The 26,321-nt window shown below is 42.6% G+C and overlaps 2 non-coding genes across 2 annotated transcripts; one reads left to right on the top strand and one right to left on the bottom strand.

Moving 5' to 3' along the window:
• Window positions 1-1,947: 1,947 nt before the first annotated feature.
• LOC112085984 lies at window positions 1,948-2,054 on the bottom strand. Its single transcript, XR_002899233.1, has one exon. It is a non-coding gene; the product is annotated as a small nucleolar RNA R71 (small nucleolar RNA).
• Window positions 2,055-15,795: 13,741 nt separating this feature from the next.
• On the top strand, window positions 15,796-15,902 carry LOC112085979. The gene has a single exon (XR_002899228.1). It is a non-coding gene; the product is annotated as a small nucleolar RNA R71 (small nucleolar RNA).
• The last annotated feature ends 10,419 nt before the right edge of the window (window positions 15,903-26,321 follow it).

Raw genomic sequence — 26,321 nt, 5'->3', positions numbered from 1 at the left:
TCTATGAGCAGAAAGATACGGTCTCCGGAATGGACACATGTCTAAACGCCTCTCTCTGGTCGTGTACATGCACTGCAAAGATGTGCCCTCCAGGAAGCCTTACACTTCCCAAGCACCGAAGCTTCCTTCACCAAAGTTAGAGATAAATGAGTCCTCTGTCTTCTGCGACCGAAATCATTCAATTCGGACAAGTCTCATAGGAGTTACACTCTCCGGAATGCGAAGTGGTCTAAGCTGCTCTGGATGCTGCGAGAGGGTCTTGCGACTTGGTTAGCCCGCAGGCCTGAAGATGAACGCCTGAATGCTGATGCTGCGAGTTGATATGTGCGGGTAAACTATCACTGGAAGAGGTCTGAAGCTCAAGAGCAAGAGAAATGCTAAGTCCACAATCGTGCGACTTAGGCATGCGAGTTAGCCGCGCCTGGAACTATGCCGCACGATCACTCGCAAATCACTCCGACTTGAGCCTGCGACCTAGTTGCAATAGAGACCAACCCGCACAGTTTGTACATTCCCCAGAAACCGCCTTAGCCCTGCGAGTTGGAGAGGAAGGAGACCAAGCCGCAGCAACACTCGCAAAACACTCCTACTTAGGCGTGCGGCTAAGACAAGGCGATTCAGGCTTCACAAGACAAGTCTTCATCTACTGCGACTTAGGTGTGCGACTTGGGACATACTGGACTGACCCGCAGTAATTCTCACTTTATCCATTAAAGCCGGGTCAGGACCCGGTTTGTTCCGGGCTGACCCGGTTCGTTTTTAAGGAAGTATAAATACTTTTTAGGTTTTTTTTGGGGGGAGAACTAAGTTTTATTCCCTTTGTCTCTTGCCTCTTTTGTGAAAAAGACTCCATTAAGAAGAGAAATATCTATATTTGAGTGTTTAATGAAGAGAGTTTAAGGAGATCTGGGTGTTTGAAGCTGTTTTCTTTTGAATCTATCATCTCCATCTCCATTTCTCATCATTAATCATGCTAATCTTGTCAACTTGGAAAGGTTTAAGAGAGATTAGTATGATTAGTGAGTAGTCACCTTAATGAAGTTCTAGATGTGTAGGTTAGGGTGCTAAAGTGTTAGATTAGGGGTGCTTAGGGCTAGATTCATTGATTCATCTCTCTAAACAGCTGTTCTATATGCTAGATCCTTGATAATCACTTGAGATCTAGATTCTGGGAATTTCATGCACCAAAAGTGTTTGATGAAATTCCTGAAAGAGTTGTGTTAGAGGTTTAAGTAATTTTTCATCATGGGAATGATTTGTTAAATGCTTGAATGATCATTAAGAACTGTTTATTAATGCATATTGATTCATATTTCACAAATGGGAATTTAGTTTGAAAATGGATTAGTATAGGGGTTAATACCTTCATGAGAGGATTAACCTAGATTAGAGTTCTTAATCACTTGAATCATGTCTCATCATTGTCATCAGCATCTCTAGTTTAACACCAAAGCACCCTGACCAACTATCATGTCTAGAATCTCATGCCTCCATCATATCATATTCACATCATATCATTTGTCATTGTCATTAGTCTTTAATCCTGTTTATGTTTATAGTTTTCTCTAGATTAATCAAAACCCGCTCTTGTTTGCTTGAATTAAGAACTTGATCATATAGCTTAGTGTCTAACACCACATCTGGATTGATTAACCTCTTTGTGCTACATTGACAAGGGGATTGATAGCCCTGAGACCTTAAAAAGTCTTGTCTATCAGGTCTCCCAATAGAAGATTCCTTGGAGCATTTGGATCAATTTGACAGGGTGTGCGATCTAACTAAGATCAATGGAGACTCTGAGGACAGTTTCAAGCTTAGATTGTTTCCATTCAGCTTAGGAGATAATGCACGTCAGTGGTAAAAGAATCTACCTAGAGGCTCCATTCAACTTGGGAGCAGTGCAAGCTTGCATTCTTGTCTAAGTTCTTCTCTACCTCAAGAACTGCCAAGCTGAGGAACCAGATATCAAGCTTTACCCAGCACAACAGTGAAAGCTTTGGGAAAGCTTGGGAGAGGTTAAGGAGTTACACCAACCAGTGTCCACATCATGGGTTTTCAGAGGCTTCACTCCTGAGTACACTGTATAGAGGAGCACTCCCAAAGATCAGAAACCATTTAGACACAGCATCAAATATGAATTTTCTGGGTCGAGAGATCAATGCTGCACTGGAACTTGTGAAGAATCTAGTCATGAGTAATGATACTTATGGGGAAAACTCTGACAGGACAAACAGAAGTGAGGGTTCCAATAAAGAGCAGAGGATGGAAAAAGACATTAGAAAGCTTCAGAGCAAGCTTTAGAAAGTGTTAGTGGCAACTCAGAAGCCACTACACTTTGTGGGAGAATTGATGATCAATCCCCAAGCTTTGAAAATGTCAATGAAGAAGGCCTCACTCAGGACGAGATAAACTACATTGGAAATCAGAATAGGTATCAAAGGTTCAACAACTTCAACACAAACCAAAACCTCTCCTATAGAAATCCTAATGTAGCTAACCCTCAAGTATCCTCCTCCTTAGGGTCAGCAGAGTTTTGTTCCCAAAAACAAATATCAAGAGAATTTTCAACCTAAACAACAGTTTGTTCAGCAATAACAAGGCTATGGACAGCAACAGTAACCGATCCAGGGTAGCTACTTCACTAGCCAGCCTCCACAACAGAAATATCCACCAGGGTTCAGTCAGCAGCCATTGGATCAGCATAAGTTGGATCAGCAGCCGCCGGTTCAGAATCAGCAACAAATGGGGCCTGAGTTGTGTGAAGTGTTATAGCAGAGTCTGCAGGGTCAGCATAGGGTTGAGAGTGGTTTTTCAGACTTGGGTTCAAACTATGTTGCAATGCAACAAGAATTCATGGAGTTAAGGCAGAATCAAGCCTCTATCTCAGGAAACCAAGGCACTCTACCTTGTAAACCTGAGCCTAACCCAAAGGAGTATTGCAATGCTATAACTCTTAGAAGTGCAAAGGAGTTTCCAGAGAGAGAACCTAGACAAGTGCTCATTGAGGACAATGAGCAAGTTGGTGGGGAGGCAGCTCAAAAGAGTGAGCAAGAAGAGGATATTTTCAAGAGTGACAAAAGCAAAGAGGTGGAACAAGATATGGTGCCTGAAAAACCCTATGTTCCACCACCATCATACCAACCTAAACTTCTATTCCCTGGAAAGGTTTAAGAAGCAACTCTTAGACAAAGCTTGAGCAGTTTTTCAAAAGCAGCTTAATGAGACCCCATTCACCATGCCTCTCATAGAAGCTTTTCTCATGATGCCAAATCTTTTAAATTTTTTAAAAGATGGCATCCTCAACAAGACAAAGGAGCTAACATGGATGGTTGTGTTGAGTCATGAATGTAGTGCAATCATACAAAGGATGGCAATCCCTGCCATCCTAGAAAGCTATCAGATTCAGGGAGCTTCACACTTCCTTGTGCATCTGGTCTTTTGATGTTTGCTGGTTGTTTATATGACTTAGGAGCATCAGTCAGCTTGATGCTATTTTCAATAGCAAAGAAATTGGGGTACAGAGTGTTCAAGCCAGCAAGAATCTCTTTGGTCTTAGCTGATAGGTCTGTTAGACTACCAGTTGGAATGCTTGAAGATCTACCAGTCAAGATAGATGTCTTTGAAGTTCCAACAGAATTTTTGGTCTAGGAAATGGATGAGTAACCCATTGATCCTCATATCTTAGGCAGACCATTCCTTGCCACTGCTGGTGCAATCATAGATGTAAGGGATGGCATGATTGAACTTCAGTTTGATGTGAGAGAGATGACGAAGAAACCCACCATAGAAGGACAATTCTTCTACATGGAAACTCTGGATGAGCTAGCTGATGAGCTCTTAGAGGAGTTGAACATTGAAGATCACCTTCAAATAGCCTTGACTAAAGAACATGGTGATCATGGTTACTTGGCTGAAGATAGTGAAGCCTACATGATGGCTTTGGATCAACACAAAGAAGTGGGCTCAATATCAGGGTTCATTGAGCTGGGATCAAGTGGTTCAGATGTTCAGGAAATCAATGGGTCAAGCACAAACCAATGGTCAGTTCAAGAGTGCAAAGCCGTAGGGATAGAGGATGAGCAAGTCAAGAAGCTTATTGAGGAGATGAACACCAAACAAGGGCCAGCCAAGGAAGATTCATACAATGCGGATTGGGATGAGTCTAAGGCACCTCTATTGGAACACAAACCTCTTCCTAAGGGGCTCAGGTATGCATTATCAGGTCTCAATGAGTCTTACCCTGTCATCATAATTGATAGGTTGCTAGATGATCAAGAGCATGCATTATTCAATGAACTAAGATAGCATAGGAGAGCCATTGGTTATTCATTGGATGACATAAAAGGTATCTCACCCAACCTATGCACTCATAGGATTCATCTTGAAGAAGAATCTATTTCATCCATTGAACACCAAAGGAGGCTGAATCCTAACTTAAAAGAAGTAGTGAAAAGGAAATTCTAAAACTCCAAGAGGCTTGGATCATCTATCCTATCTCAGATTCTAGATGGGTTTCACCAGTACATGTGATGTCCAAGAAGGGTGGAATGACAGTGATCAAAAATGAAAGGGATGAGCTGATGGCAACCAGAACCATCACAGGCCATAGGATGTGTATAGATACAGAAAGTTGAATGCAGCCTCTAGGAAAGACCACTTTCCTCTTCCTTTTATTGACCAAATGTTAGAAAGGCTAGCTAATCATCCCTTTTTCTGTTTTCTATATGGTTACTCTGGGTTCTTTCAGATTCCAATAGACCAAAGAGACCAGGAGAAAACCACATTTACCTATCCATATGGGACCTTTGCCTATAGGCACATGCCATTTGGGCTGTGCAATGCTCATGCTACATTCCAATGCTGTATGATGTCCATATTTTCGGATCTGATTGAGGTGTTCATGGATGACTTCTCAGTCTATGGACAGTCTTTCTCCTCTTGTTTGTCTAACTTGTCTCAGGTTCTAAGGAGATGTTAGGAGCACAGCTTGGTTCTCTAATGGGAGAAGTGCCATTTCATGGTACAAGAAAAAATAGTGTTGGGGCACAAGATTTCTGAGGCAGGGATAGAAGTGGACAGGGCTAAAGTGGAAGTGATGGTGAACTTGCAAGCTTCAAGCTCTGTTAAGGGGATCATAAGCTTTCTGGGTCATGCAGGCTTTTATAGAAGGTTAATTAAAGACTTCTCCAAGATAGCAAGGCCATTGACAAGGTTGCTATGCAAGGATGTGGAGTTTGTCTTTGATACTGAATGTGAGGAGGCCTTTAAGAAGATCAAAGAAGTCTTGATCAGTGCACCAATTGTACAAGCCCCAGATTGGTCTTTACCCTTTGAAGTAATGACTGATGCCTTTGATTATGCTGTTGGAGCGGTTTTGGATCAGAAGAAAGACAAGAAGCTCCATGTGATATACTATGCACGTAGGACTCTAGACTCAGCTCAAGAAAAGTATGCCAGAACAGAGAAAGAGATGCTTGCTATAGTATTCGCTTTTGACAAGTTTAGGAGCTATCTGGTTGGTTCTAAAGTGGTGTTCTACACAAACCATGCTGCACTTAGAAATCTGATGACAAAGAAGGATGCAAAACCTAGGTTGTTGATATGGGTACTTCTTTTGCAAGAGTTTGATATTGAGGTTCAGGATAATAAAGGAATAGAGAATGTCGCAGCTGATCACCTCTCAAGACTAAGAGTAGATTCTGAGATCCCTCTTAATGACTCTCTACCTGAAGAACAACTTATGGTGCTCAAGGGTTACATGAAGATTGAGGAGGTTGATACCATTAGAGAAAACATGTTGCCATGGTTCGCTGATATAGTGAACTTCTTGTCATGTGGGGTTGATCCACCAGAGCTGAGTGGATATCAAAAGAAGAAGTTCTTTAGAGACATCAAGAAGTATTTTTGGGATGAGTCATTTCTCTATGTGCTCAACAAGGATCATCTAGACAGAAGATGTTTAGCTGAGGAAGAGGTCCAGCCAGTTCTACAAGAGTGTCACGGTTCAGCCTATGGTGGACACTTGGGAGCTTTTAAAATGGTGGCCAAGGTATTGCAATCAGGGTTTTGGTGGCCAACCATGTTCCAAGACGCCCAAGGTGTGGTTTCAAGTTGTGATTCATATCAAAGGCAGGGAAACATATCAAAAAGGAGTGAGATTCCTCAAAACCCAATCTTGGAGGTTGAGATCTTTGACTGCTGGAACATTTTAATGAGGCCATTCATCAGCTCTTATGGAAACAAATACATCTTGGTGGCTGCTGATTATGTCTCCAAGTGGGTGGAGGAAAATTCTTGACCAACCAAGGATTCAAAGGTGTTGTGCAAGCTCTTTAAGAGTGTTATCTTCCCCAGGTTTGGTGTCCCAAGAGTTGTGATCAGTGATGGTGGAACTTACTTTGTGAAAATACTCTAGAGGGTCTGCTAAGAAAGCATGAGATTAAGCACAAGGTGGCAAGTCCATATCACCCCCAAACCAGTGGACAAGTGGAGACTTCCAACAAAAAGAAAAAGGAAATCTTAGAATGGACAGTGTGTGCATCTAGAAAGGACTGGTCTAAGAAGCTTGATAATGCACTTTGGCTTACAGGACAACTTTTAAAACCTCCATTGGGACCTCACCTTTCAATCTGTTGTAAGGGAAAAGCTGCCATCTACCTGTGGAGCTGGAGTACAAGGCACTTTGGACTGTCAAGCTACTCAACATTGACTTCAAAACAGCTCAAGAGAAGAGGCTCTTACAAATCCATGAGCTGGAGGAGATCAGGCTGAATGCTTATGAAAGCTCAAAGATCTACAAAGAGAAGACCAAGACTTTGCATGACCAGAAGATCATGAAGAGAGAGTTCAAGGAAGGAGACCTTGTTCTCTTATTAAACTCAAGGTTAAAGTTGTTCCCAGGAAAGTTAAGGTCAAGGTGGTCTGGTCCTTTCAAGGTTTTGGAAGTAAGAAGCTATGGAGCTGTGGTGCTTGAGGGAAAGAATGGAAATAGCTTTGTGGTAAATGAACAAAGGCTTAAGCACTATTTGTCATGTGAAATCAAAGAGAGAGCTACCACAGTTGCTCTTGATGATCCCCCAACCCAGTAATGGGTATGAAAAGTCAAACTTAGTGACATTAAACAAAGTGCTCTTGGGAGATACCCAAAGCTTATCCTTGTACATACTTCTTTTAATCTTTTCTCTTCTTTATTTTATGTTTCAGGATGTTTTGATAGGTTTTGTGAAGTGTTCTCAGGTCCCAGGTGACTTTTGGAAGCTGTGGTTCAAGAACAAAGTGGAATGGAGTTTGTGAGAAGGCTGAGAAAGGACCTAAGGCATGAAAACTTGAGAGACGCCTAGTGTGCTACTTGGGTGTGCGATATGGTCAGGCCACGTACCAACTCGCACATGAACTCGGAGAAAAAAACTTGGTTGTGCGGGTTATTCATCTATCAGCAAAGGGATTTGAGCAAGAAAAATTCAAATTGCTGAGAGGTGCAATTTGGGTGTGTGGGACAGACCAAGAGGATCCCAGGCCACACAAAGACTCGAGAACAGACCTGCTTGGGCTTGCGAGATGGACCGAGGAAAGACCAACTCGCACAAACACACGCAAAAAGAACCGAGTTGGTCATGCGGTCAGTTCAAAAAAAGCTAGGTCGCACGATACGAAAGGATGCCAGGACGTTCAAGGAGTTGAGATGTGCGACTCAGGTGTGCGACATGGTCAAGACAAGATCCCAAGTCGCACAGATACTCGCAGAACAGACCGAGTTGGTCATGCGAGTTAGCTCGGGGGTCAGGCCAAGATGCACAACAGGAAGAAGCCGAGGGTTTCAAGGAATGGTTGTGTGCAACTTGAGTGTGCGTGATGGGAAGAACAAGGTCCCAAGTCGCACAAAAGCTCTCAGAACGGACCGTGTTGGGCGTGCGGGATGGCCAAGTCGTGTCTAAGTCGCACAAAGGAGTCTGGTCAACAAAAAAGGAGAAATTCAAGCCTTGACTGGTCAAACTGGATCTATTGATCAAAGGAAAAAAGCATGCACCTAGTCCCCACACTCCTTCTTCCTCAAGAGAAAACGAGTTTGCCTTCTAAACCCCATTCTCTCCATTGTTTCTTGCATATCTCTCTCATTTCATCACCAAGATCACTGATTCAAAGTGCCCTGAACTCGTTTTTGTGTTGGTAATCTCATTCTGTAAGCATTTCAAGCTCATTGCATCATAATCCCAAGGTATTCACTCTGTTAAAACTCATCTCTTTTGATGTCCTTAAATGGTGATTTTTTAGCTTCAATGTGTGGAATTGATTTTATTAGGTTGTTAGTTACCGTAAGATTATTTTCATAAATACTAGGGTGCTAGATTATCATGGAAAACAGAGTTATTGCTTGGTGATTTATTGTTCTTAATTTTTGAAAATTGTTGCAAATAGATTTCCAATACAAGTAAAATCAAAGCAATCCAATGGTTGGATCATAAGTTATTTCCAATTTACTGAAGACATGTTCTGCAGTCTCGCGAAAGAAGCAAGAGAAGGAATGAAGTTTGGAGATCATATACCAACCACCGCGGTCCAGGAGCTCGTGACCGCGGTGAACAACATACTAGCCACGCCTGAGAGCCTTCATCCACAGTGGACCATCATTCACAGGCCTGGAGAGACTTGTTTCTGCGACAAGCCCATTTTCGGCCCAATAGCCTGTTTTCAAGCACAACTCATTCTCTCTGCAAAAGAAGCCCTGAGGACGACCAGAAACAATTGGAGACCTATAAATAGGTATTTTAGAAGACCTAATTTCGTGTGTGCTCCTTTTCCCTTGATAGGGAGGCACCCAACTTTTGTTTCTTAGGTTTAGATTAGGGAGATAGGGATTCTTCTCTTGAACCTTTGCTCTTTCTTTTCATCTATCTATTAAGTTTATGCAATCTCTTTTACTTTACTGTTTTTCTATTTCAAAACCAATAATGATGTTGTCAAGCTCAGCCATGTCTGAGTAGTCTCCTTGCTGGGTGAAGAGGGCCATCAAAAGGGACCCCATGACCGATGACATCTAGGTTTTTTAGGTTAACGGATTTCGATTTTAAATGATTTTCTCATTCATCCAAATCTCAATGCGGTAACACTGGAGTAGCTAACCAGTGTCCGATCCTAGGTTAAATCCGAGCCACGAGAGTGTTGTATCTGGGTTGCCTGAACTGGATCTTTTGGACGTCACCGTCGTATGAGACGAAAGCTACCTACGGAGGATACGTAAGCCAAGATGGATTCCGAGCTAAAATGGATGATCTTATTCTGACATGAGAACGAGAGTTAATTGCCAAGGATAAGTGATTAGATGATTAGGGTGACGAGAGTTGGCTTATCTTACAAGTGTCTATCCTAGTTTCAGAATCATAGAAAATCTTTACCTAAATTCCTTGTGTCGTAGATCATGAACCCTATACATGAACCCTATTGCCCAGCACGTTTTTCATCTTTGTTTTGATCTATTTTTATTTCCTGTTTAGCTTAGCAAAATCGTGACACCAAAACCCCACAAAAAACCCCATTGGTCTTTGATTTCGATTACTAATCCAGTTTGAAGTTTCTTCAGAAAAGACAACTCTCCCTGTGGATCGACACCCTAAGTACTACAACGCACGGCTGTGCACTTGCAGACACTAGGGTTTATAAATTTAAAATGATTTTGCGACAGCAACCCTAGCTCGCATCACTTGGGCGTCTGTGAACAAGTCTTTCATCTCTTGGATTGACTCTTTGCTGTCACAAAAGACGTGGCCTACCATGTAGTCTCTACACGCTTTGGAAAACGAAATTTCCTCTGGCAGGTTCTGAACTACTTGGTTGAACTCTTCAATTGCTTCTTTGCTGATCTTGTTTGTGTAATCATTGGCTTCTAGGGGATCTTTAAGATGGATCCTGTAAACAGCTGCATCAGGCAATGATCTAGGAAAAGATAGATACCTGGCTCTTCTGAAATATGTAGAGATGTTCTCCTTAGTCTCCTTGTTGTATCAGAAGAAGACTTGAAGGCAGCCTTGCTTCCAGATGTCGTCGAATCTGAGATAGAGAGGAATGGACTTCACAAACTTGTTGAATTCGATCAGTCTCTCTCTAGATATGCTCTTGGTTATTGGTTCTGTGTTGTCATCAGATGAATCATCCCAGGGTTTAGATCTTTTACAAACAAACCATACTCTTCATCTTCTGAGAATTTCTCTTGAAGCTCATTGTCACAAGTGTAAACCATGTTGCAAGATGCATAAGTGTTGGATTATTCTTTCTCCTTTGATGCTTGTGCAGTGATTGAGAAGACAGCTTGATCAAACAACTTAGGTCTGGTCACATGAGGTCGGTTTTCTGATGAACAGGCTTCAGAAAGAGGTTGAAAGCTCTCCCAGTCTGAGAAGTCATGCTCCACCGCGGGTGAGGAGCTCGGAGCCGCGGTGGAAGTGACTCTGGTCGCGGGTGAGGAGCTCGCAGCCGCGATCAGCTTCCTCTGGCTCTCCATGCTTGCTTCTTCAATCTCTTTTTCTCCATTGATGTTCTCTTGCTTCCAGTGGTTGTGAGGCACGTCTTGGGTATCCAAATCATTGATTCCAGAGTTCAGATCATACTCCTTATGATCTTTAGAAAGTTTTTCAACCTTCTCTTCTACTTCATCTAAAGCATAGACAACTTTATCTAAAATAGCATCAAGCTCTTCTGTCTTGTTTTCAACCTTTGCTACGCCTTGCCACAGCTCCAATGTGTAGTCGTAGGTCTGGTTTTTGCTCTCATTCAGCTCCTTATCCAAGTCATCGATCTTGAAGGTTAGGGTTTGCAGCTCCATTTCGTTTTGCCGAATGCTGAACTTGTTTTTGTCTTGTTCTACCCTGACAGACTCTATTCTCTGATCTAACACGTCATTAGCTTTGCTTCTCTGATCCTCCAGTGTGTTCACATGCTCAGAGAGTTCATCAAACCTTTTGTTGAGGCCGATGGTCATGTCATCTATCTTCGTTCGCAGGGCAGCATCAATGAGGGCTTGGGAGGCAATAAACTGCTTTAGCTTGGCTTACAATCGATTAATCAGGATGTTAAGTCGATTGTTCTCATAGTTCTGGTACAAAATCTGATGAGGAAGAGGATGAGATGGTCGACGGTTCACCAGGTGTGGCAAATAGGGCTCATCTCGGTGGTGTGGAGGTCGCGAGTCTCCATGGTGGTGGTTCGGATTAGGGTTCCGAAGATGATGATCAAAATCTTGCCTGGAGGGTGATTCACATGCGTAGGGAGCTTCACACAGTCGCAGGACCTTCGCTCGGGGTTAAGTTTCTTCTTGGATGATCCATGCTTCAAAGGTTTCTGAAACTAGGGCAAACAGAAGAAAGAATGATCAGAAAAATAAAAAGTTAGGGTGTTTATGAATTTGGTTTACTTCCTATGTTGCTTTGTCAGAAACTCGACATATATATAGTCTTATGCAGGCTTCAACCTCCCACGTTTAGTCCTCCAGAGACTAAAAACCTCCCTGGCAACGGCGACAAAAACTTGATGGGGTTGCGGGCGTAGGGTTGTTTTTTAACAAGCCCGTTGGTCCTTCAAAATTTTTAAATTTATAAAACCCTAGTGTCTGCAAGTGCACAGATGTACGTTGTAGGACTTAGGGTATCGATCCACAGGGAGGATGTCTAATGTGCGAGAAACAACAGACTGGGAAGTAAGCAAACTCATAAACAAATAAAAGTTTTGGGGTTTTGGTTAAGATCCTAAACTAAACCTAATCTAGTATTCACAAGAAATGCAATGCATGATGAATTGTTAAAAGAACATCTAAAGCATATCGACTCTTAAACTCATAGGTGGCGATTTAGACTTCTACGGTTTACTCTAACTGATGTATGATGGCATTTCCAATTAGCTTCCGGGCGATTTATCTTCATCTGTTTTTGGAAATCTGCATTGAACTGGAATAGACATATGTATGATTAACCAACTGTCGTCACTTTAATCAACTAATCTCTTAGATTTAGCAATTAACTATCGCTCTGATGCTAAACTTTAGATCATGCATTAGACATTGAATTCTTCTGCTCCCATCTTCTAGACTCCTATAGCGACTATGTTCTTCTGAAGCTATGTACGGATGATCTGATACAACACTCTCGTGGCTCTGATCGATCCTAGGCTCAGAGAATACGTCATGAGTCTACTCTCATGATTTATGAACAACTTAGACGAGATGAGATCCAGAATATGGCTAAGAACAATAGAAATCCTAATCGATATATATGCTTGTCGATATCTTCAAACAACTTGACTCTCTGGGACTAATCTACATGATGCAATGAATGATGAAAGACATAGAAGAATGCAAAAGAATGAAAAAGAAAAGTTTATAAGATAAAAAGGAGAAAGAACAATGGATCTGGGGAAGAATCCCCATCTCCATCGCCTAACCCTAGAAAAACAGAGTTTGGTGGCTCAAAATCTCATTACAAAAGCACACACCCGTTTAGGACTGCTAAACAGTGTATTTATAGGTCCTAAGGTCTTACAGATCTCATTTAGGGCTTCTCTGCAGAGAAATGGCGAAGTGGGCTTTGATGTTAGGCCTTGTGGCTCATCCTAAGGTCCACCAGGGGTGAGAGTCTTCCAGGGCAGGTAAAACATGTGTTTCCCGCGGGTGAGAGTCTTCCGGGACTGGTGAACTGGGTCAACTTATTCTCCATGTATCTTTTGATTGCACCGTTGGATCTTTGTGATGTAAAGTGTTATGGAAAGGTGGTTGACTCCTCTTGATTGTCTCCAAATTTTAGCTAGATCAGTCGGTGAGAAAGTCTTATTTGAGGATGACGGTCTGACTCTGAGCTAAAAATGTGGATTTATTCTATTTTGCCATCATATTCCCTAAGTTTCCTGAAAAGAGCCTTGAAACTACAAATACATGGAAATCATAATAAAAGTTCCTAAAACTAATTAAAACCTTTGAAAAAGCATTTGAAATCAATGGTGAAAAGTGGTCAAAATCAGGTGTTATCACATTACAAAGGCCAAAGGGCATGCGTCTATATGTGTAAGTGCTATAAGGGCAGGTAAATGTAGTTTTCTCTTGGTCTTGGGGATATATGGGGATTTGAAAGAAATCCGAGTACCCATCAAGAAAACAAAAGTAAGGATGGTTAGCTAGCCTCTCAAGCATTTGGTCTATGAATGGCAATGGGAAATGGTCATTTCTTGATGCAGAATTCAGCTTTCTATAATCTATGCACATACGATGACCGGTTATGGTTCTTTAGGCTATCAGCTCATCTTTTTTATTTTTTACCACCGTGATACCATTTTTCTTGGACACCACGTGAACAGGAGATACCCATCTTAAGTCAGAAATTGGGTATATTATCCCTGCCTCAAGAAGCTTGAGTATCTCCTTCTTAATCACCTCCTTAAGGTTCGGGTTAAGACGTATTTGATGCTCAATAGAAGACATAGTCTGGTCTTCTAGGTGGATCCTGTGGGTACATATGTCAGGAGAGATGCCTTTAATATCGGCCAAAGAATACCCTATTTCTCTCCTGAACTTTCTAAGCTCGCTAAGCAATGCACTCTCTTCATGGTCTAACAGGTTATCATTGATGATCACGGGATATGAAGACTTTGAGCCTAAGAAAGCGTACCTCAGCCCTGTTGGGAGAGGCTTGAGCTCAACAGGGGATGCATCAGCCTCGTTTCAATCAGCATCAAAGCTGCATTGCCTCGGAACAGCTACCTCGACCTTTCCCTTCTCTCGCGGTTCACCACTGCCCTCAGCATAAGATGTCGCGACCATGATACCCCGAGGCGTCTCCCCAACAGTCTCTGACCCTCTGATGTCCAAGATACTGAGGCCACTCTTTCTGAGCTCCAAAAACCTCGTCTCAGCTTCAAATTCTCTCGGCTGATCCAAGAGACGCTTGTACACCTTGCTTTCTTCGTTCAAGAACCTGTGCTCGCTTTGTTCCCTTGTCAAGACCACATGTAACAGGTCTTCTGTGTTTAACTCTTCAAGGAGCTCATCAGCTAGCTCCTCCATGGTTTCAATATAGAAAACTTGACCTCCAATGGTCGGTTTCTTCATCATTTCCTTCACATCGAACTTAATGGTTTCAGAACCGATGTGCAGCTCGATCATTCCTCCTCTCACGTCAATGATCGCTCCTGCTGTTGCCAAGAAGGGTCTCCCCAAGATGATGGGATCAACAGGCTCCTCATCCATCTCTAGAACTATGAAATCTGTGGGGATCTCTATTTCACAAATTCTCAAAGGTAGATCCTCAAGTAAACCAATTTGGTAGCCTCACCGATCTGTCAGCCAAAACAAGGGAGATCTTTGCTGGTTTGTAGCTCTTAAACCCAATTCTTTTAGCCACTGAATAAGGCATTAAGCTCACAGAAGCTCCCAAGTTACACAAACAACTTGAAAACTTCAATGGACCGAGTGCACACGGAAAAGTAAAACTAGCCGGATCTGATAGCTTTCTTGGTATTGATCTCCTTTGAATGATGGCGCTGCACTCATCACTCAATATGACCATCCCTTGAAGCTCTTTTGTCTTGTTAAGTATTGCGTCCTTTAGAAACTTTCCAATCTGAGGTATAGCTAGGAAAGCATCTATGATCGGCAAAGTCATTTTAATATTCTCTGGGTGCTTTTCAAAGACTGCCTTGGCTCTGTCTAGGATCTGCTTCTTGAAACACCCTGGAAATAGTATCTTAGGCTGATAGGGAGGTGGTGAGACGTATGGCTTTTCAAGCTCAGGTGTCTTCTCCACCTCTTTAGCCTTGTCCTTAAACGGTTCTTTCTCCAAAATCTCATCCTCATGCTCATCCTTTGAGGCTGCCTCCCCACCAATTTGCTCATTGTCCTCAATGAGCGTTGACTAAGGTGCTGGAGCTTGTAACTCTTTTCTACTTCTCAAAGTGATGGCGTTCACATATTCCTTGGGGTTTGGTTCCGGCTTTCCAGGTAAAGCTGGTCCTCTTGATGATGTGGAAGCTTGATTTTGCTTAAGCTCTCGTATATCTTGCTGTATAGTCGTGTACTGACTCTCAACCCTTTGCTGACTCTGTAACACTGCTGTAAAAGCCCACACATGTCAGCTCTCATCTGATTCTGAACCGGTGCCTGTTGCTGCTGCTGCTGACCCATCGGCTGTGGACTGAACCCTGGTGGAAACTTGTGTTGCTGTGGTTGGCTGTTGTACTGTTTCTCTGAGCCGGCTGGTTCTGCTGTCCAAAGCTCTGTTGTTGCCCACTGAACTGTTGTGTGGGTTGAAAACTGTTCTGAAATGGAGCTTTAGGAGCATAGCTTTGTTGGTGTTGTTGAGCAGGGTACTCCTGATCTTGAGGATTTGCTACATTGGGGTTGCGGTAAGAGAGGTTTTGATTATTCCCAAAAGTTGTTAAAACGATGATACCTTTGTTGAATCCCAATATAGTTGATCTCTTCCTGTGTAAGACCATCCTCATTCACATTATCAAAGCTCGGCCCTTGCTCATCAAACTCTCCCACAAAGTGTATTGGCTTTTGTGTAGCCACAAGTACTTTGTCAAGCTTGTTCTATAGCTCCCTGATGTCTTTTTCCATTCGCAACTCCTTACTAGACCCATCAGACCGGTTAGCTCTGTTAAAATCCTCACCATAGGTATCATTTGACATCGCAAGATTCTCCACAAGCTCCATTACTGCGTTTATCTCCTTCCCAAGAAAGTTCCCATTTGATGCTGAATCAAGTTGGTTCCTTATTTTTGGAAGTGCTCCTCGGTATAAAGTGCTTAGAAGCCTCCAAGAAGCCGTGGTGTGGACATTGGTTGGTATAGCTTCGAAATCTCTCCCAAGCTTCACCAAAGCTTTCATTGGTGTGTTGTGCGAAGCTTGAGATCTGATTTCTCAGCTTAGCCTTCCTGAATGTGGACAAAAACTTGGACAGGAAGGCGAGCTTGCATTGTTCCCACGTTTGTTTAGTTCCCCTTGGAAGATTATTCTCCCACTGATGTGCTTTATCACCAAGACTAAATGGGAACAAGTGGAGCTTGAAGCTGTCTTCTGATACCCTGTTTATCTTCGTGAGGTTGCAGACACGTTCAATTGATCTAGGTCCTCTAAAGGATCCTCCATGAGCAAACCGTGAAACTTGGAGTTCTGCACCATATTTAGCAGGGAAGCTTTAACTTCAAAGTTGTTGTTTTACACAGGTGGTGCTTGGATCCTGGCTCTATATCCCGGCTTGGAGGTTGTCTTTGAGCTGGTGGTGGAGGTTGTCTTTGAGCTCGTGGCGGAGGCTGAGGAACGTGCTGTGCTTGCTGCTCATTTCGGTTAGCCTGTTGCAGGTTTTGTTGAACTTGCCTCTCATTACGCTGAGCCTGTTGCTGATTTACATAGGCCTGATGTTCGTTCTTCTCGTCCTGCACTTGGTTTAGATGAGCCTGGTGCTCGGCTTCTTGAGCTTGTTGCTCAATCCTTTGCTTTCTGCCATGCCTAACCGTTCAAGGTGTGCTGCTCTCTCTCGTGCCCTCCTTTCTAGCCGGTTGATGTTGTTGTCGTAAGGAATAGACGGTTCTGAGCTGCGAGATCTAGTTCTCATACACCTGAAAGCAAAGTTAGAACCTGAAAAGTAATCAGTAAAACAAAAAAGATAAAAACTTGATCTCAAGAACAAACAACAAACTAATGCTCCCACAAGTTGGCAACGGCGCCAATTGATAGCTAAGACTTTTCAGCCTTTATAGAGGTATAAATTCCCCTGTAGTTGTAGTACAAGGGTATCAATCCAAACTTGTGGAAGTCACTAGTCTATGATGCTTTTTAACTTAAGTCAAGTTGATCAAGAAAAGGTTTGTTGTTTAATCTACTTGAAATGCAAGAAAGAACAAAAAGAAAGCAAGACAATGGATTTTAACTAGACAAGATGCAAATAACAAACAAAGAGACTAGACAAATGATCGGATGATGATATGAAATGATAAAGCAGAGGCTTTAGACCGGATAAAGGACTCGGGTGCTTCCAAGCTAAACTAGCGAGTTAATGAATCAAGATTATCAAGCAACTTCATTTAACATGAACTCAAAGACAAGGTAATCCTCTCATGAAGGTATTAAGCTTCTAAACTGATCCTCTTTCATACCAAAATTTTTTTTGAGAAGCATGAATCAGTCAGCTTTAAGATCCGGTTCAATAAGTCATTTAACAAGAACAAACTATCACTCTCATGATGAAAGACTCTTAAACCTCTAACCGATTGGTTCAGACATTTCTACAAACACTTTTGGTGCGAGAACATGTCTTGGATCTGGACCGCATGTGATGTTCATGGATCCAGCTTAGAGATCTGATCGGTTAGAGAATGAAATATACAAGACTAGACCCCTAAACTCGCTAATCTATCATGAAAGCACCCTAATCTACCTATCTAAAACCTCTTAAGCGGACTACTCACTAATCATGAAGGGCTCACTAAATCCTATGCAAGATGTGAAGCTAGTCATGATTAGAAGCTTTTATGCTGATGATGAAAAGAAATGGAAGAGAACAAGATATTTAAGTGAAAACGAGATATCCGAATAAAATAAGCATGTTTCACAAAAGAGGCAAGTTCTCAAAACTAAAAACAGATAAGAGATAAGATGATTAGGTTTTTGGTCCTAAAAACTATTTATAGTGACTGCTAAGTGTTGCGGGTCAGCCTGGAACAAACCGGGTACTGAACGCTCTTCTTGGGTCGTCGGGTGAACACCTCGATGTGTGAGAGAGTGAAGTCGAGGTCTTGATGCCGAGGGGTGCACGTGATCAAAGATCAGGATGGAGATCTCATGAAGAACACGTCAAGAACATGCATGAACCCTAATCTTCAATCCATTCTCTGAGTCAACTTGTTCTTGAATCTGGGTTTGTGACAAGGGACCTCGGCATGCAATGTCGAGGGACTTGGTAGTCGAGAGATCAAGGCAGATGAAGTCCGACATGAAATGCCGGGGTCTTGAAGCCGAGGTTCACGTTCAACACTTAGTCATTTCCAGCTTCGCTTCTTCAGCACGCATGCCTTGGTCTTGATATACCAAGGAGTTAGCACGAGGTCTGCTCCAAACAGATTAAGGGGACGAGCCTCGGCTTAAGCAATGTCGAGGTAACAATGCCAAGGCTCGCAGAAACACTTGGCGCGTATCGCAACTCTTAAGGCTTGTACTGACATGCTTGTCTCCATGTTGCAATAACTTTCAGCACACAACTCCAAACGATTTTAAACCAACTCCACGATCAAGATCACTTATTCAGCTCAAACGTTGGTGAAGAAACCGTCAGAGCTTGTGATATGATCGTGACCAGCTCAGAGGAGGAGGAACCAGAGGTAGCTGGCAGGATCACTCGTTCCAGAGCTAGAGAGATGGCTAAGGAGGCTCACGCACTCATGGCCGCTGAGGACATCGATCAACTGGAGGCTGGAGCTCACATCATAAACATCTCTATCTTGAAGAATGAAGAACCCAGTAACAATGACTAGGTAACTTAGGTGATGATTCTGTACTTTTTTCCTTGGTGAGGATTTTGGAAGGCAAGGAGGTTCTTCTCCAAGGTTTTTAACGAGACAGAAATCATTGCTACGTTGAGTTACTTAGAAGTTGTTACTAATGGGTAATAACGTGCAAAGTCACAATGACTTGTGGACTAGTTGTTTTAGGCGCACCACTTAGGATTTAGAAGGGACGCCTCGCTGTTTTATTTTTAATTCAAACTTCGTGTTGTTTTTATTTCAAACTTCATGTAGTTTTGTATTAGGGCTGCGATTTTCTCTCTTAGTCTATAAATTAGAGAAAATCGCCTAAGTGTTATTCAGTGAAGAATTTTGATCAAACTTTTAACGTGTTCTTCTCTCTTTGATTTCTGAGAATTAAGAACTCTGAAATTCGAATCTCTTAAAAACTAATCTGTTTACAAGAGATTCTTCTATATCTCCATCATCACCTAATCGATCATCACACCACGTCCACCCTCTCATCTCACTCGATCCGCCGCATCACACCACGTCCACCCTCTCATCTCACTCGATCCGCCGCATCACACTACCCTCTCCCTTCATCGATCCGATCACCATAGTTCTATCACGACATCATCAAACCATCATCGCACCTGTAGCCTTTATTCTTCAGAGTAGATCACCTTGGATCATATCACGTGGTATCAGAGCCAACTCTGAACCAAAGGCTGAGAAATCTCTAACCCTAAATCGCGATATTTGATCTGATTTACTGTTCTGAATTTGTTGCTTAGGGTTTGGCGAATTCTTTTGATTGTGTGCATCGATCTATTTCCTTTGTTCGCTGTATTATTGTTGCTTCGTGTGGTGTCGAGTTTCTTTTGTTAGTTTGAGTTTTAATTTTTTTTTCGTATCTAGCTTAGGTTGCTAACAGTCGCCGTGTTTCGTCTTCGTGTAGGTTAAGGTTTATTGTTTCGCACGTATCGCTGTTTATCTGCTTCATATCGAATTTGGTAGATAGAGTTTAGGGCTTTGATTGTCTCGTTTTCGTTGAACTTGATATTTAGTTGCTTCGTTTTCGTTTAGGTTGTTAAGATAGTCTTCGTGTTTAGTTTTCGCTTAGGTCGATCTCGTTTTCGTTAGGATTTGTTAAGAGTTTGTGTATTTTCGTTTTTTTTAGGTTGATTAAAAAAAAAAAAAAAAAATTTCGTTAAAATTCTTTAATTTTGTTAAGTTTGTTTTTAGATTTCGTGGGGATCGTTTAATTTTGTTTTTATGATGAGTTTAGTTCTGCTTTTTTGTGATTCCTTCTAGAACAAGTTACTGCGAGTTTTTTTTTAAAAAAAATTTTCAGGTACCATGGAGCTTTCGGCTGAGGCGATGGAAGCTCTGAACCGAGCAATGTCTCAACAAATTTAAGAAGCGAATCAAGCCATAGCAACTCAGCTCACACAACAAATCGAACAACTCAATGACAAGTTCGAGACGAAGATGAATGATCTGCTCAAAGACCTCAGTGCAAGTGGAGAAGAGTCGTCTCAAACTCCAACTCCTTCGGAAGCAATGCGCTTAGCAAAGGGTAAAGGGCACATAGGATCTTCCCGGAAACTTCCACGCCACCCAACACCTTCCGAAGCCAGGACTAAAGCTAAGTCCAGTCGAAGCCAGATTGGGGGCAGAGAGACTACGTTTAATCCGAGAAGGAACCCTACTGGTGCCGAACGAGATGGCCCCAGAGTAGATCGTCAGCACCGCAGAGAGGAATATATTGCTGGGCATCGAGTTACCCTGGAATCAGACCCAAAATACTATGAGGAGGACGAAGCTTCTGATCATAGCCAAGAAACTGTGAGACGAGATCGAGGCCGAGGACATGGTCGAGATTATGATCCTCTACGTCAGCAGCTGCGTCACATCAAAATCCAGTATCCTCCTTTCCATGGAACTAATGATCCCGAAGCTTATCTAGATTGGGAAAGAAAGATGGAGTCTAATTTTCTGGTCCAAGGAACTTACAAGCTCAACAAGGTGAAGATTGCAGTTTCGGAATTTCATGGGTATGCGCTTCTATGGTGGGAGGAATTGGGAGTCACCAGAAATCGCCTGAGGGAACTTCCGATTACTACTTGGGATCAGCTTGTTATACAGATGAGGAAGCGGTTCGTTCCAGCCCATCATCAGCGCGAAATAGTCAACAAGCTTAGGCGCCACGTCCAAGGTACGAAGTCTGTTCGAGATTATTATCAGGAATTGGAAGCTTTCCTCATTCTAGCAGATTTACGAGAAGGCGAAGAGATGGTAATGTCGAGATTTCTTGGAGGACTTAACCGAGAAATTCAAGACAAGGTGGAACTTCAGGATTTGGTGGAATCTCAAGTCAAGAGGCGAATCATCAAGTCCACGTTGAATCTCAAGTCAAGAGGCGAATCATCAAGTCCACGTTCACGCCTAGTGTACCTAAGCCTAAGGAGATCAGCAAGCCTGCTTACTCCAGAGACATCAAACCACCCTCTACTGGACTTAAAGATGAATCTAAAGCTGAGTTCAAACCTAGGAGTGGTACCTCTATCAGCAATGTGAGGTGTTTCAAATGTCAAGGAATGGGACATTACTCTCGAGATTGTCCAACCAAGAAGGTTTTCTTGTTACAAGAAGCTGCTTGCCAGAAGGACTTTGAGTGTTCAGAGTCAACCTGAAGAGACTTGTCAGCGAGAGAACCTGTTTCATACGAGATGTTTCATTAAAGAAAAAGTTTGTAGCCTGATCATAGATGGAGGAAGTTGTACTAATGCTGCAAGTGAAGAGATGGTTAAGAAGCTCCAGCTCAAGACTATTCCTCATCCAAGACCGTATAAGCTTCAGTGGTTGAATGACAGTGGAGCCTTGACCGTATCTCAGCAAGTTATGGTTTCTCTATCTATTGGGAAGTATGAAGATGAGATTCTATGTGACGTCATTCCCATGGGTTCGAGTCATGTGTTGCTAGGCAGGCCGTGGCAATCAGATCGTAGGGTGATACACGACGGTTATACCAACAAGCACTCATTCGAGTTCAAAGGTCGCAAAATTACCCTCCTACCTCTCACGCCTACCGAGAATTACCAAGATCAGATTCAGATGAAGCTCAAGGAGAAGGAGAAAGTCGCCAACAGCCTCTACATAAACCACAGTGAATTTTCTAAACTCTTTGATCCTGAAATGACTACTTTTATGTTTGTGTACAAGGAATCCCTTGTTAGTACTAACCCTTCACAGGAGCTTCCTAGTGCTATGTTTGAGATTTTGCAGGAATACAAGGACGTTTTTTCAGTAGAAATTCCACCAGGGCTACCTCCAATTCGCGGGATAGAGCATCAGATTGACTTGGTACCAGGATCAGCCTTACCTAACAGGCCAGCATACCGAACCAATCCTGTAGAGACTAAGGAGCTGCAGAAGCAAGTGAAAGAGCTGATGAGCAAGGGACATATCCGAGAAAGCTTGAGTCCATGTGCGGTTCCAGTTCTGTTGGTACCAAAGAAAGATGGTTCCTAGAGGATGTGTGTAGACTGCCGAGCTATCAACAACATCACTGTGAAGTATCGGCATCCGATTCCAAGACTAGATGATATGTTGGATGAGCTCTGTGGATCAACAATCTTCTCTAAGATAGACTTGAAGAGTGGATATCATCAGATCAGAATGAAGGAAGGGGATGAGTGGAAGACGGCATTCAAGACAAAGCAAGGACTCTACGAGTGGCTAGTTATGCCGTTTGGTCTCACCAATGCTCCCAGCACCTTCATGACATTAATGAACCATGCCCTGAGACCATTCATTGGCGTGTTCGTAGTGGTTTATTTCGACGATATTCTCATCTACAATAAAGGTTTGGAAGAACATCTAGATCACATCAGATCGGTTCTTGATGTTCTTCGCTCTCAATCTCTCTTTGCTAATTTATCTAAATGTTCATTCTACACTAACGAAATTGTTTTCTTAGGCTTTGTAGTAAGTGCAGGAGGAGTTAAAGTAGATGAAGAGAAGATAAAAGCTATCAAGGAGTGGCCAACCCCCAAGAATATTGGAGAAGTCCGAAGTTTCCATGGCTTAGCAGGATTCTACAGGCGTTTTGTTCGTGATTTCAGCACCATAGCCGCGCCCTTAACAGAAGTAATCAAGAAAAACGTGGGGTTCAAGTGGGGAGGCGTGCAAGAACAGGCTTTTACAGCCCTTAAAGAGAAGCTTATCAATTCGCCCTTACTAGTACTTCCTGATTTTACTAAGACTTTTATGATTGAATGCGATGCTTCTGGTGTAGGTATTGGAGCAGTTCTTATGCAGGATAAGAAGCCCGTCGCTTACTTCAGCAAAAAGTTAGGAGGATCAACGCTGAATTATCACTTGAATTCTCTTAGTTGTCACTTTTCTCTTTCAAAGGAAATATGAACTCCCAATGCATTCAAAGGAATTCGTCATTCATACCGATCACGAGTCTCTAAAGCACCTCAAGGGTCAGCAGTGATATATTCATAAATTGCATCATTTAATGTACATATTCTAGTCCAAATCATGTCTCATTTGCATGCATTTTAGGTGTTTAAGCATTGTTTTAGGACTTAGGAGATTGCATTAGGTCCAAGAGAGTTTTGCATGTTTTGGAGTGTTAAACAGGTGCTTTTGGAGTTTATTTGGAGTGGAGGATGTGATTCAGATGAAGAAATGGAGTTGAAATGATCAAAAATGGTGAAAAGGAGCAATTTTGGGTTTCTCGGCAAAATGATATACTGATGGCCGAAGTTTCTCGGCCAAAATCCTTCCCGCGGGTAGCTTTCTCGGCCAAAAACACGTACCGCGGTCAAGTCTCTCGGCCAAAATCTCCGGGTGCAGACACGTTTCCGAAATCGCCCGTCCGGGGAACCTTCCGGTCAGATTCAGCTATCGGAGTCTTCATAAAGGTTGGAGATAATTGAGTCAAGAGTTCATAACAGTTGGAATCAAGGCATTTGGACCACGGAACTGAAAGATATGGTAATCGGAAGACGAACAGGTCTCGCACTCATTCCGGAGCAATCCGATACCCCTGAATGATCTCCTGTCCGGGGAGCCTTCCGGTCCGATTCAGACGGCGGGTGCTTCATAGAAGTTGGAGAGCATTGCATCACGGTCTCTTAGCAAGTGGAATCGTGGAATTCGGACGCGTGAGCAGAGAGATAAGCTTGTCGGAAGGAACCCCAGTCTCGCAGGTATTCCGGACCGAGCAGATCAGTTCTAAAGGATGCGAAGGACGGTGCACTTCCAGGCCGATTTAGTTTCCGGGTCCTTCATGAGAACCATAGCCATTTGAGTCTTCTTTCCAGAACGTCCAAGAGCATTCAATTCGGATCTATGAGCAGAAAGATACAGTCTCCGGAATGGACACATGTCTAGACGCCTCTCTCTGGTCGTGTACATGCACTGCAAAGATGTGCCCTCCAGGAAGCCTTACACTTCCCAAGCACCGAAGCTTTCTTCACCAAAGTTGGAGATAAATGAGTCCTCTGTCTTCTGCAACCGAAATCATTCAATTCGGACAAGTCTCATAGGAGTTACACTCTCCGGAATGCGAAGTGGTCTAAGCTGCTCTGGATGCTGCGAGTTGGAGAGGAAGGAGACCAAGCCGCAGCAACACTCGCAAATCACTCCGACTTGAGCCTGCGACCTAGGTGCAATAGAGACCAACCCGCACAGTTTGTACATTCCCCAGAAACCGCCTTAGCCCTGCGAGTTGGAGAGGAAGGAGACCAAGCCGCAGCAACACTCGCAAAACACTCCTACTTAGGCGTGCGGCTTCACAAGACAAGTCTTCATCTACTGCGACTTAGGTGTGCGACCTGGGACATACTGGACTGACCCGCAGGATTTCCACTTGACCCAACTGAGCCGGGTCAGTACCCAGTTTGTCCTGGGCTGACCCGGTCCATTAGCACTTAGTATATATAGTTTTTTGGGAGAAAAACCCTAGGATCATCTTCTCTCTTAGTTTCTCTCTAGTTTTCTTTCCTTTTTAGTGTAAAAAAACGTTTTTGATTAAGAGATATCTGAAGGGATTTGATCATTCCAAGTCTGTTTCTTATCATCTCATCATCTCATTTCTGCTTCTAATCATGATTAACATCATCTCTTGCAAAAGATTAGATGTGTTCTTCATGATTAGTGAGTAGTCATCTTTTAAACTTCTAGGTGTGTAGATTAGGGTGCTTAGATGTTTGATTGGTGATGTTTAGGGTTTAGATTCTCATTTCATTTCCTTAGTTAGCTGCTCCTAATGCCAGATTTCCTTGGGAAAGTGAAATCTGGGTTCATAGGCATTTCATGCACCAAAAGTGTTTGATGAAATGCCTGAAAGAGCTAACTTAAGGGTTTATGCCTTTTTCATCATGGGAATGATTTGTTAAATGCATGAATGACATATTAGAACTGTTTCTTAATGCTCATTGATTCATATTTCACAAATGATGATTTGGTTTGAAAGTGGATTAGTGTAGAGATTAATGCCTTCATGAGAGGATTAGTCTAGATTAGAGTTCTAAGTTGAAATGTTTGAGATCATGTGATTGCTTGTTATGTCTTTCTGTATAAGATTCAGTCTTCTTGGTTGAGAGATTGTTTGGTCACTTATTAGGCTTGATGCATTATGCTTGCTGATTGCTTGATTATATCTAATGGTTGTTAGACTTGATTAAGTGATTTGCAAAGGGATTATTGTCATGGGAATGAATTAATCTGAATAAGAAGCCTGGACTAAAGAGTAGCAAGTGTTGCATTATGTTCTTAGCATCATGATTCAATATCTAAAGCACCCTAATCAATGATCACATCTAGAGGTTTAGCTTTTATCATTTGCTTAATCACCATCATCTTGTTTTGTTTGCTTGCTTAGTTCATTAATCATAGCTTGTTTGTTTCTTGTTTTATGCTTTCTTGTTGCTGGTTTCACAAAACTCATCTTTGATTACTTGACTTAAGAACCTATCACATAAACTAGTGCCTAACTACCACACATATGGATTGACACCCCTTATACTACTTTGACAAGGGGATTGATAACCCATCTAAGGCTTTAAAAACCTTAGTTATCAATTGGCGCCGTTGCCATATTGTGTGGGGATTGTTAGCATTAGTTTCTGATATAGTTTTTGAGATCAAGTTTATTTTGTTTTACTGATCACCTTTCAAGCTCTGTCTTTGTTTTCAGGTTTATGATCACAAGAAGCCAAGCCAGAAGACAAAGAGAAAGAGCTGTTCACTTGGAGAGGTTAGGAATGAATCAGCAAGTTGGGAATGAGCATCAGGCTCAAGAAGCTGATCAAGGTCAAAGAGCTGGTAATGGGATTGGAATTCAGGCTCAACAGGCTCAGGTCCATCAGGGACACGCTCAGGGTAACCAGAACCAAGACCGACCTCAGGTTAATCCACCACAGCCCCACCCAAACCCACCCATACGTCATCAGCCCCAACCAGTCTTTGTTGGTGAGAATGACCGAGCTTATGCACACCAGTATGGAGCAGGAATCAGGCCACCTCCTGTCCAAAACAACAACTTTGAGGTGAAGGCCTCTTTGATCAATATGGTTCAGAATCAGAAGTTCCATGGCTTACCTATGGAGGATCCCTTGGAGCATCTGGATCAGTTTGACAGAGTTTGTGATCTCACTAAGATCAATGGGGTATCTGAAGACAGTTTCAAACTGAGATTGTTCCCATTCAGCCTTGGAGATAAGGCACATCAGTGGGAAAAGAACCTCCCAAGAGGATCCATCCACACATGGGAGCAATGCAAGATTGCCTTTCTATCCAAGTTCTTCTCAAGCTCAAGGACTGCA

Source organism: Eutrema salsugineum, unplaced genomic scaffold (genome assembly GCF_000478725.1).
Source record: "Eutrema salsugineum unplaced genomic scaffold, Eutsalg1_0 scaffold_26, whole genome shotgun sequence".
NCBI lineage: Eukaryota > Viridiplantae > Streptophyta > Magnoliopsida > Brassicales > Brassicaceae > Eutrema > Eutrema salsugineum.
Note: the sequence above shows the minus strand (reverse complement) of the source record. Positions and strands in the feature narration are given on the sequence as shown.